This window comes from Bos indicus x Bos taurus, chromosome 3, assembly GCF_003369695.1.
Source record: "Bos indicus x Bos taurus breed Angus x Brahman F1 hybrid chromosome 3, Bos_hybrid_MaternalHap_v2.0, whole genome shotgun sequence".
NCBI lineage: Eukaryota > Metazoa > Chordata > Mammalia > Artiodactyla > Bovidae > Bos > Bos indicus x Bos taurus.
In genome coordinates this window covers 21,952,632-21,963,346 of record NC_040078.1, presented here as the reverse complement: position 1 = coordinate 21,963,346, position 10,715 = coordinate 21,952,632, and the positions used below count along the sequence as shown (strand labels likewise).

General features: G+C 42.1%; 1 protein-coding gene across 6 annotated transcripts in view; it reads left to right on the top strand.

Annotated features, from left to right (window-relative positions):
• Nucleotides 1-367: 367 nt before the first annotated feature.
• Nucleotides 368-10,715, top strand: part of BCL9 (BCL9, transcription coactivator) — a 95,145-nt gene continuing 84,797 nt past the window's right edge. For all 6 annotated transcript variants that reach the window (XM_027535393.1, XM_027535394.1, XM_027535397.1 and 3 more), the window contains exon 1: nt 368-654. The gene's annotated coding sequence lies outside the window, so the exon portion shown is untranslated. The remainder of the gene's footprint in view (nt 655-10,715) is intronic.

Here is a 10,715-nt window from a genome sequence, read left to right as displayed (position 1 = left end):
TTTACCAGGACACAGGAGGCGGCTCTCCGTCTCCCTCTCTTTCTCTCCCTGCCCCCAACTCAGCCTAGGCTTTTTCCTGTCTCTTAACTCCACCAGTGCAGCAGCAACTAGCTGAGCTGCTTGCGTGAGAGAGAGAGAGAGAGAGAGAGAGAGAGAGAGAGAGAGAGAGTGTTTTGTGTGTGTGTGTGTGTGTGTGTGTGTGTCTGCCTGCGCAGCTAGGCCAAGCCTGCGAGCCTGCCTGTCACTGGAGAGTTTTAGTTTGCATTCAGAAGAAAGGAGGAGGGGAGGCAAGGAGGGGGGAGGAAAAGGTGGAGGGGGGAGGAGTGGGGGGGTACTGAGAAGGGAGGGAGAATGTCTTGTTTGTGGCTTGTCAGCAATTGCTTGAGACAAGCTTCCATGTGTGAAAGCTACTTGGCATGAATGCCTGGGCCGTACCAAGTGTCACCGCAGCAAGAGGGGGAGTCAGAAGAAAAACAGATCAGACCAGAGCAGACAATAGGCCCCTAAAGTGTTCCCCCTAAGTTGCTTTGATGTTGTCCTAGTGTCTTGATACCAGGAGGCCAGGGATTGCAGGAAAAGGGTCTTTTTTGTCTTCATTCACTTTCCCCCCTCAGTTTCTGAAATGATTCTCCAGAATTTCTCCTCATAAAAAAGGTAAGAGCCCTAACAATTCCTTCTTCTGTGGCAGGCTGGTTCGCCCGTGCCTGGAAGTGGGGGTCTCATTCCTGCGCTGCTTAGGAGGAGCGCTGGGAGCCTGCGATTGGAGCTCTAGCCTTGCCTCTGGAAGTCTTTGCAGGCGCTCCGGGCTGGGGATGGCCCCCTCTTTCTAGGGAACCCCAGTAACACGATCTGCGCCTCTGGGTTGATGGGGGAGAAGGGGTGGATGGAGAGGAATGGGAGGAGGGTGTGAGATTGGAGGGCGTGAGGGGTAAAAAAAAGAGAGAGCAGCCTGAAAGAGAGGCAGAGAAGGGCAGAGCCCTCGTTCAGAGCAGCCCCAACCAGGAGCCCAAGGAGGGCCTCCTTGCAAGCTTGCGCTGAGCATTCTCAGGCTGAGCAGGGGCCGGCGGGGTCTCCGCCGAGTGCCTGCAGAGATTACACGGAGCTTTGTGTGTGTGCGAGTGTGCCTGTGTGCGTGTGCGTGTGTGTGGACTTCCCACACCCTGCCCTGGCGTGCCTCGTCGTGAAGGGGAGGTACCCCCATCCTTACCACCGGAGCCCAGACTCTCCGGGAGGAAGAGCGGCATGGCAGGCAAGGAGGGAGGCTGAGAGAACTCTGTCGCAAGACGATCCAGAAACTTTTCCCGTCTCAGGGATCTCTCTGGTGGTAGAGACCGTGAAGGAGTTGTGGGCGGCCCCGTGCCTCAGTTTCCCCAGCTGTAAAATCCAGAGAGCCGCCTTGGGATGCTGCCCGCCTCTCTGGGATCCGGTAAAAACGGAACAGATACCCTTCTGTCTCAAACGCGTTGAGAAATCTTCGAGCTAGCAATGCTGTGGCATCACAAAGTAGAAGTGTTATCATTGTTCTTGATCGTCATCATCATGATAATAAAACCATCATTAAGACACCCTGAGACAAATAGACCGGGGAACACAGATCAAGTGTCTGAGCATTTCTAAGGAAACAAAAAGCCTTTTTCCACCTGTTGGCTTCTGTCCTTTTCTCTTGTGTCTTTTCCTTAGATTTATTGGCCGATTTGTACAGAGAATGGGGTAGGAGGGGTTGGGTTTCCCCCTTCTCTCCTCCCTGGTACATATTTTTTTTAAAAAAAGAAGGTCAATGCAAGATGCTCGAGAGAGAAAATTTGTCTCCCGTTATAGGAGTTTTTTCAAGACCTTGTGTTTTCTGGCTCTAGCAGGGCATGCAGACACATCTGTAAACTCTGCCTTGGAGGTTAAAGATTTTTATTGTGGCTTCTAGAGATTAAATGAGATTTATTTACAAATGCTGTTTATCAGAAAGTAAATATCTTACTGTGTGTTTGTGAGGATAAGAATGTGAAGGTTGTTTACTCACTGGTGGTTTTGTGGATAAAACCTTTGCTTTTTAAAGTGACATCTTGAGAGATGGGACTAGAGGACTAAAATCAGTGCCTAATATTAATTTTAAAATTTCTAAGAAAAAATATGTCTGCTTATTTTCTCAAATTGTGGGTGTCCTTTCTTCTGTTTTTATACAGTGATTGTTTCAAGGCTCTCAATTGTTGCTCTCTCTGAATTCTCTGGGGGGATTTCTCTTTCTTACCTAATTCTAGGTTTTCTGTGACTCTCCTACTTGTCCATAAAAAAAAAAATCTGTAAAAGTCTGAGAAGCTGTGCTTGCTTCCATTCTAACTGCAAATGTCTATCAGACCGACTCTCTGTGATAGCTAGAGATTGAAGCAAAGCACCAGCTCTGGTTGAGAATATTTATGTTCTTCCCATTGAGGCCTAGAGAACCTGACTTCTGGGTGTGGAAAAGGATGAAGAGAAGGTATTAACTGGCTTGGATCTGGCAAGAAGTCACCACCCCCCCCAAATAACATTTCATTGAACCAGAACGGAACTTCGTATTTTAGAAATTGTTTTCAACTTTGTAAGCAGAAGGTCTTACCATAGTTTGTCTCTGGCAAGATTTCAGGGTCCAGAAATCTTCCTAAAAGGTTAGAATTTCAGAACTGCAAGGGAAAAAAAAGATTATTCCTCAGGTTTTAAATGAGGACACAAAAGCCCAGAGATCATCAATGATCTGAAGGGGCTCAATGCAAGTGTAGTTGCATCTGGATCATACCCTGGGGTTCAGAGTGCCCTGCAGGTCAGTTGTTATGCCAGCCATCCTTCCCTGGCCTCTACATTTGATTTTGTCTGCCCCAGCATTGAGCTAGCCCAAGATGGGCACCTTTTGAAGTTTTGCCTGCTGTACTGAGTTGTAGCAGCACACTCAGCCCTGCTCATGGCACAGACGTGGCAAATACACATCACAACATGAATTTGCATGAATTCATACATGTATTCATTTGTTTATTCAACTAATATTCAGGGGCACTTGATATGAGCTGAGCATCTTGCTGAGAACTGAGGATGTAGGAAAGAACAAGGCAGATGCACCTACACTTCTCTCAAAAAACTTGCAGTCTTATTGGTGTAATCAACATGAACCACACAAAGTAGTAATTATAATATTGATAATATACATTGAACGGCTTGCAGATGCTATAATGCAGGGCATAAAGTTGTATAAGTCATTGACCTGAAGTTTGTAATTAGACATAAACTGTCTTTTTGGCTTTGTGGCTAGGTTATTACCCCTGGCCAACTTCCATTCCCTGGTAGCATTTCCACTCACATAGAGTCCAGTATTTGTAAAGACAGCAGAAAATCCCCTCTTTCTCTTTCCCTCCACCCTCCTCCACCAATACAAAAGAGTCACAAATATGTCTGCTAACCCTTTACACATGTACTATTAAATAATTTCATACTCATTGTGAGCCAGCCTATTTAACCGTCATTATCTGGGTGATTCACATTAGCTATAGCTTCTGTGCACAGTTAAACCAAATAGGCATTGGAGGGGACATGTGTTTAGGGAGACTCTTGCTTGTCTCATTGCACTTGTTCTATAGTTCTTCCAGTTGCTACTAAACACTTAGCTGCAGGACACGCCACCATTATCACTGTCATCTTAGAATTCCAAAGACATTTGTGTACAAAATGGCTTTTCCCATTCCTACCAACAAGCACACATATCTAAAAAGGGGGAAAAAAAATTAAAACCTCTTCAACGGTTCCACTTTTGGTTGGTTTGTTAAAATCTCACTGGTTTTATGAAGTCAAAGGTAGGAGAATTCTCCCCCACCCCCACATTTATGGTCTTGTTTGGAGAGAGTATTTTGTTGAAATGCCAGTCATTTCCTTGGAGGCAGATTTGTGTTAACGCTTATACCACCATTTTCTACATTGTGTCTTTTTCTGGTACTCACAGGTGTTAAGTCTTCAATGTTGTCAATCCATCCTTTTTTAGATTAATTTAGTAGTTTAAAAGGAAGACAGATATGCCCACCCACACATAAATCATAGGTTTGGTGCCCATCCTCTGGGAACCCACACAGGTTGTGTGGTCAAGTCATGTGAATAAGAGGCATTTCTATGTAGCCTTTGTTGCTAGGCAGTGAGGTAGTCGACACACGTTGTAGCAACTACCCTTTCCGGAGCTTGGGTAGTGTCTGCATTTGGCACCTGTGGCCATTGCCTTCTGTGAGCTGTATGACTTCATTTGCAAGTCTTTGATCACTTCTGAGACACTCCCCCCCCAACTCCGTGTTACTCACTTGGGGAGCTGCCTCTGGGGGAGGCAGTCTGAGTTGCCTTGGAAGAGTAATCCAAAGAGAGGAGTAATCTGAGTGGGGAGTTAAACAGTGAATAAAACAAGAATCTGGTTGGGGAAAACATTTAACAGAGCTAGGGAGCCAGACAACAGTGATCCTGACCTCTAGAGAAATAAGAACGAAGATTGTGATGATATTTTAAAAAGGTACAAAGGGATACTTGCATAAATAAAAGTGCTACAGCCTCTAGTCCTGCTGAAAGAAAAGAAAGTGAAATCACTCAATCGTGTCCAACTCTTGGAGACCCCATGGACAGTAGCCTGCACCAGGCTCCTCCATCCATGGGATTTTCTAGGCAAGAGTACTGGAGTGGGTTGCCGTTTCCTTCTCCAGGGAATCTTCTCGACCCAGGGATCGAACCCAGGTCTCCCTCATTGTAGACAGAGGCTTTACCATCTGAGCCACCAGGGAACTCCTGCCACAGGCAAAACCAATACAACATGCAAGACATTCCTCAAATGCCTTAGATACAAATACTGCTTTTGCATGTAGTTTTATTGAAGGGAATTTTGTGTCCTCCCAACCCCCAAGAGACATACATATAAGATGTAAAATGGAAATTTTCTACATTTCTTTTGAGTCTTGACATTTTGATGCAGTTTAAAATGATATCTGCTTAGTCCTCTCTTGTAATTTTTTTTCTATTTTTGATCGCACCATGTGGCATTTGGTATCTTAGTTCCCCACCAGGGGTCAAACCTGTGCCCGCTGCAGTGGAAGCACGGTATCTTAATCACTAGACCACCAGGGAAGTCCCAGACTTCTCTTGTATTAATAATTTGTTTAGTTAAGTACCGTTGTTGTCCTTCTGTTTATTTGAGTAAGGTTATGTAACTCACCTAGAGACGCACAAGAAAATAAGGGGCAAGATGGCCATCTGATTAAATCTCCCCATTAGACCAAATCTCTTCAAGAGTCGAGAAGCAAAGAAGTGAGGCAATCGCCATGCTATTCAGGTCAAAGGTACTGTGTTGACAGGGCATTAAGATAGCTGCCTTAGTTTTTTAAATATATTTATTTAATTTTTGGCTGTGTCGAGTCTTGGTTGTATCGTGAGGGCTCTCTTGTTGAGGCGCAAGGGCTCAGTTTCCCCATGGGAAGTGGGATCTTAGTTCCCCAACCAGGGATTGAATCCACGTCCCCTGCATTGAAAGACAGATTTTTAACCACTGGACCAGCAGGGAAGTTCCTGACTGCCTTAGCTTTGGCCCCTTTTTTAAAGACTAAGATTTAGAATGTTGATCAAAAGAGAGGAATTCCCCAATTCTAATTTAATAATTGGGCTTCCCTGGTGGCTCAGATGGTAAAGAATCCACCTGCAATGCAGGAGACCTGGGTTCGATCCCTGGGTTGGGAAGATCCCCTGGAGGAGGGCATGGCAACCCACTCTAGTACTCTTGCCTGGAGAATCCCCATGGACAGAGGAGCTTGACAGGCTGCAGTCCATGGGGTCATAAAGAGTTGGGCACAACTGAGTGACTAAGCACACAATTTAATAATTATACTTTTTTTTTTTTTTACAAAGTACATTGGACCAGTTTCTGGTGTTGGTTTTGCCAGTCTATTTCTCTGGACCTCTTACAGAATGAAGTGCTGTGCTGTGCTAAGTCACTTCAGTCATGTCTGACTCTGCCACCCCATGGACTATATAGCCTGCCAAGCTTCTCTGTCCATGGGATTCTCCAGACAAGAATACTGGAGTGGGTTGCCATGCTATCCTCCAGGGGAACTTCCTGACCCAGGGATCAAACCCACGTCTCAGGTCTCCTGAATTGGCAGGTGGATTCTTTACCACTAGTGCCCCCTGGAAAACTCCTGTAGAATGAAGGGATTGGACTAAATCCTCTCTAAATTCCCTTCCAGCTCTGTTATTCAGTATTTCTGACTCTATGAATAGGATCTTCCATGAGTCTGGTCTTTTAGTCACCTTACACAAGGCCCAATTCAAGAATTATGGTTACCAAAAGGGGAAATGTGAATTGTGTGGGTGTATGAGATTTATTCCTGTACATCCAAACTATGTTGACATTTTGAAGTGGAAAGCACAATAAGGAAAACTAGGGTTTTAACTTAAGAATTTCAAGAGAATTTGCCAGTCAGCATGCAGACACGTGTGGAAGGAGACTTAAGAACCATTTTCAAAAGACATGCATTTTGAATACGTCTTTCTGTATAATAAGTATGAATTTAAAATGGCTGGATACTGGATACATCTCTTAGCTTCACCATTCTCATGCTTTTTCATAGAAATTGTGCTATTCCTTTCTGCATTGTGTTAACATGTTGTTTTGAGGATGCAAGGGAACAATTTATGCAATTATAGTGTTTATGATACATGCTGTGTGTTTAATGTTATGCTTTTGGGGATGACAGGACTGTTGATGATCTTTATGATATGCAACTCCTGATGGATATTGCTGAAGACTTGCTGATGTGATGACAAATAAATAAATTTATATCTGCATATATATATATGTATATATATGATATGTTTAGAATGTGAGTAATAAATTGCTTCTAAAGTACGCCCAAGAGTGGGACAAAAAATGAGAGTAAATGACGTTTTTATTAATCATGTTTTCTATGAGTAATTCTATGCACTGTTCTTTTGAAATTGGTTAAAGGTTTGGAAAGATATAATTGGAAAATTTCACATAGCAGCTTTTAATGCAATTTTTAGAATCCCAGAGTAAGTTCTTTTGCCATGTTTTAGAAATATCATCTTGGCTTGTTGCAAGAGTGACCAGTTCAAGGCTGCTTTGACAATTAGTAAATCACTGACTCTCTTTGAATTGGTCTTATTTTCTATCTGAAAAAAAAAAATAGTGTATAAGATATAATTACTTTCTAACCGGAGAAGAGAATTTTGAAAACAACATATAATGATTTTTTTCACTTATCTTGTTCTTTTATTCTTGGTTGCTTAAATGTTCTAATTTTGGGTATTTTGCTTAATCTTACATATCAATCCTTAGAAGTAGATATATAGGAGAAAGGCATTATTGACTTTAAAGATGGAAAAACAGAAATAGGTTTGTGGAATAGTATAATGGCATGCTTTTTAGAATATAAAATATACTCTGTAGATATACGTGAAATGTTTGGTTATTGGTGAGTGTTAAACTATTATGGAAAATAATATTCTACATATTATTGTGGTCAACTAATTTTTAATAATATAAATGATTATCAAAAGTATTTTTATGCTATTCACTTGAAGATTCAAAATGCCTCTAATCTAAAGGTTTGGAGAACTTCAGTGATTTCCGTGAAAGCCAGAATCACTCTTTTTCTTGAAAAATTAATGCACAAATTCGAAATTAACAATAATGTGATGACAGCTGAAAGAAGTCAAGCCATTATTTGCTCAGAAGAGAAACTTGTGAATCTTGAGGTAACTTATCTTGCCTAACACTAGATTTATTGGACCGTCGATTATCCTTGGGGCTCGTGTAGTTAGTACATGTTTGAGGAGGAATCTTGGCAGAGGGTCTGTGGACAAGGGACTTTTTGAATGCAGGTCCAGGACACACTTACCATAAGGATGCCTGGAGTGGTGAATTATTATATAGAAATCCATGATATACTGGGCTGTTTAAGACAACCATACTCTAAAGAATGCAGAATTTTAGTTCTTGTGCCAGTTCCCAGGTCTTCTGCCTTGTCTTTTCCAAGCCAACTCCTGCTGCTCCTTCAAGATCATCCTGGCCATTTCTTCTGGAAAGTTTCTTAGTGTCTAAGGAACAAAGCACCCTACCTCTGCTCCTGGACTGGTCATGTACGTATGTGGCCCTCATCACACTGCACTGGAATGATCTGGCTTGTACTCTGGGCTGTGGTCCCATCAGGGACTGGGGCTGTCTTTGGTTTTTGTACCCCTAATGCCTAGCTTAAGGTGAAACAGCAGATGATCCATAAATGTGGTTGGATGGATAAACGTTTTTACTGTATACAGAAAGAATGACAGGTAAAAAGCTTAGATTACATAATCTTATGTCCCAAGTTTAAAAAACAGGAAATTTCTTATATTAGGGTAATCACTCTTCTCCTTGTTTGCAAGTAAATTACATATTCATAATGAAGTATTTTTCTACCCTCCAGCGTTCCTATTTCTTATGTACAGTTTTTCTCCCCTAAAGCTTTTTTGTCATGTTTCCCACTCTTGAACCTTGTGCTTCCCTTACTTAAGAGTTTATTTTTTATGTCAAAGAATGTGTGCTCAGTCACTTCAGGCGTGTCCTACTCTTTGCAACCCTATGGATTATAGCCCGACAGTCTCCTCTGTCCATAGGATTCTCCAGGCAAGAATACTAGAGTGGGATGTCCTGCCCTTCTCCAGGGGGTCTTCCCAACCCAGGGATCGAATCTGCATCTCCTGCATTGCAGATGGATTCTTTACCCACTGAACCACCTGGGAAGCCCTTATGTCAAAGAATCCCTTATGACAAATGAGTTGGTGAAGTTTGTCTTGATAGTGGTAGCTGAAGAGAAGTTTATTCTACCTCAGTACATGGAAAATAAAGAGATATTTGGGAAAGTCAGGACAATCAGAGGATAGTGAGGTAAATGACTGTCTTCCAGGAAACTGCAGTTGTGACCCATCTGAAACAAAGAAGGGGAATAGTACAATCTAACTTTTCTCTTCTAGAAAGGGTTTTAAGTGCTGAACCCTCTAACAAAGGCATTCTGGCTGCAAAGAACTGGACCACTGAAGTTTCCTTGAGAAAAGGGGTTTTCATTGTGAGCATGCTCACAGATGGAACCTGGAATTAGAACTGGGAATCTCTGAGCTACTGAAGCAACTCAAGGCACCACCTTCTGCCTTCCATCAGTCCTGTCCTCTCAGGGTGTGTTTGCTTTCCTTGAGCTCCTTTTGTTGCCTTCCTTGAGCTGCTTTTGCTGCCTGCTGGCTTGGTCTTCTAATGTTATTCTGAATAATCACTCTCAGTCTCATAGCTTTTGTTTACACCTAACTGTTGCTTCTTTAACTCGCCAAGGACTCCCCATGTCAAGAACCCTACACCCGTTCTCCCTTACTTCCTTCATGGCTTCTTCCCCATGGCTTCTGTCCTTATATTCTTTAATTTGTAGTGTTCCCTGTGAATTGCTTCATTCTCTCAGAATCCCCTAATTTAGATTCCCAAGCAAGAATCCAACTCAGCCTTTCCTTGCCCTGTCTTACAGGATGCTAACCAGTCTATGATCGGAGTTGCCCAGGGATCAGAAGTTCAGGGTGCTGTGGCAGAGGGCGGTGGGTAGAAGCAGGCGGGTTGTCAGTCAGTACAAAACTGGATTGCCTTTTAGTAGGAACTATGGAAGGGCCATCTTCCCTTCCGTATAGCTCACAACAAATGTACTTGACATGTCTATAATGAGTCCATTAGGGAAGTCTGAGAAATTAAGGATAACCAGATTATTAAAAATTAAAATGTTTCGTGGAGGATGATTAGTATAACTGAGATAAGAAGACCATGGGAACAAATAGCAACTTTATAACCAGGAAAGAAATTGGGAGAGGAAAGTGTATTAGAGTTAGTTCTTAGATGAGTGGCATCATTTCATACATTTATTAAAGAATGAAGGTAGATAAATAGTGAAAGTGAGACTATATTGACATGAATCCCAGAGGCTAGTTTAAAAAGCAAGCATAATCCTGGAATTGAGGCCCAGAGTGAGGATAAATAGGAATACTAAGCTTTTCAGGGAGTTTCTGCCTATCCTTTCTTCCTGTGTTTTATCCCTCTTCTTCTCTGTTCTGTACTTGATCCCTCTTAACTTTAGCTTCTGGAACCATCTGTCATGAATTAGTGATGTGACCTTGGGCTAGTTATTTATTCTCTCTAAAACTCAATTTATTCATCTGTAAAATAGGGCTAATGATTATTATTTCAATAGCTTATTATATGAATTAAATTAGATGGCATAATATATTTAAAGTGACTGGTACACATTACTTAGAATGTCTTAGGTGCTCAGTCAATTGTAGCAATTTTTCTAGCACAAAGGAAGGAAGGAATTGACTAACAATGTTCTGAGCAAAATTTTGCTTGCCATATCATTTATTCCTTGGGATAATCCCCCAGGAATTGTATTATTTCTACTTTTTCTTTTACTGAGGTACAAGTACAATATTATATAGTTCATGTGTTATTTCTACTTTATGAGTGAGAATACACTAATAATATTTAATTGGTATTTGCTGTGAGGAAAGCACTGAGCTAAACCCTTTCTTGTGTTGTCATATTTGAACCAAGATAGATACTGTTCGTGTCTTCATCTCCTAGTTGAGGAAACTGAGGTCTAGAGTTGGGAAGTTGGTTGGCAAGTTCAACTTGCCCCAAATGATACATCTAG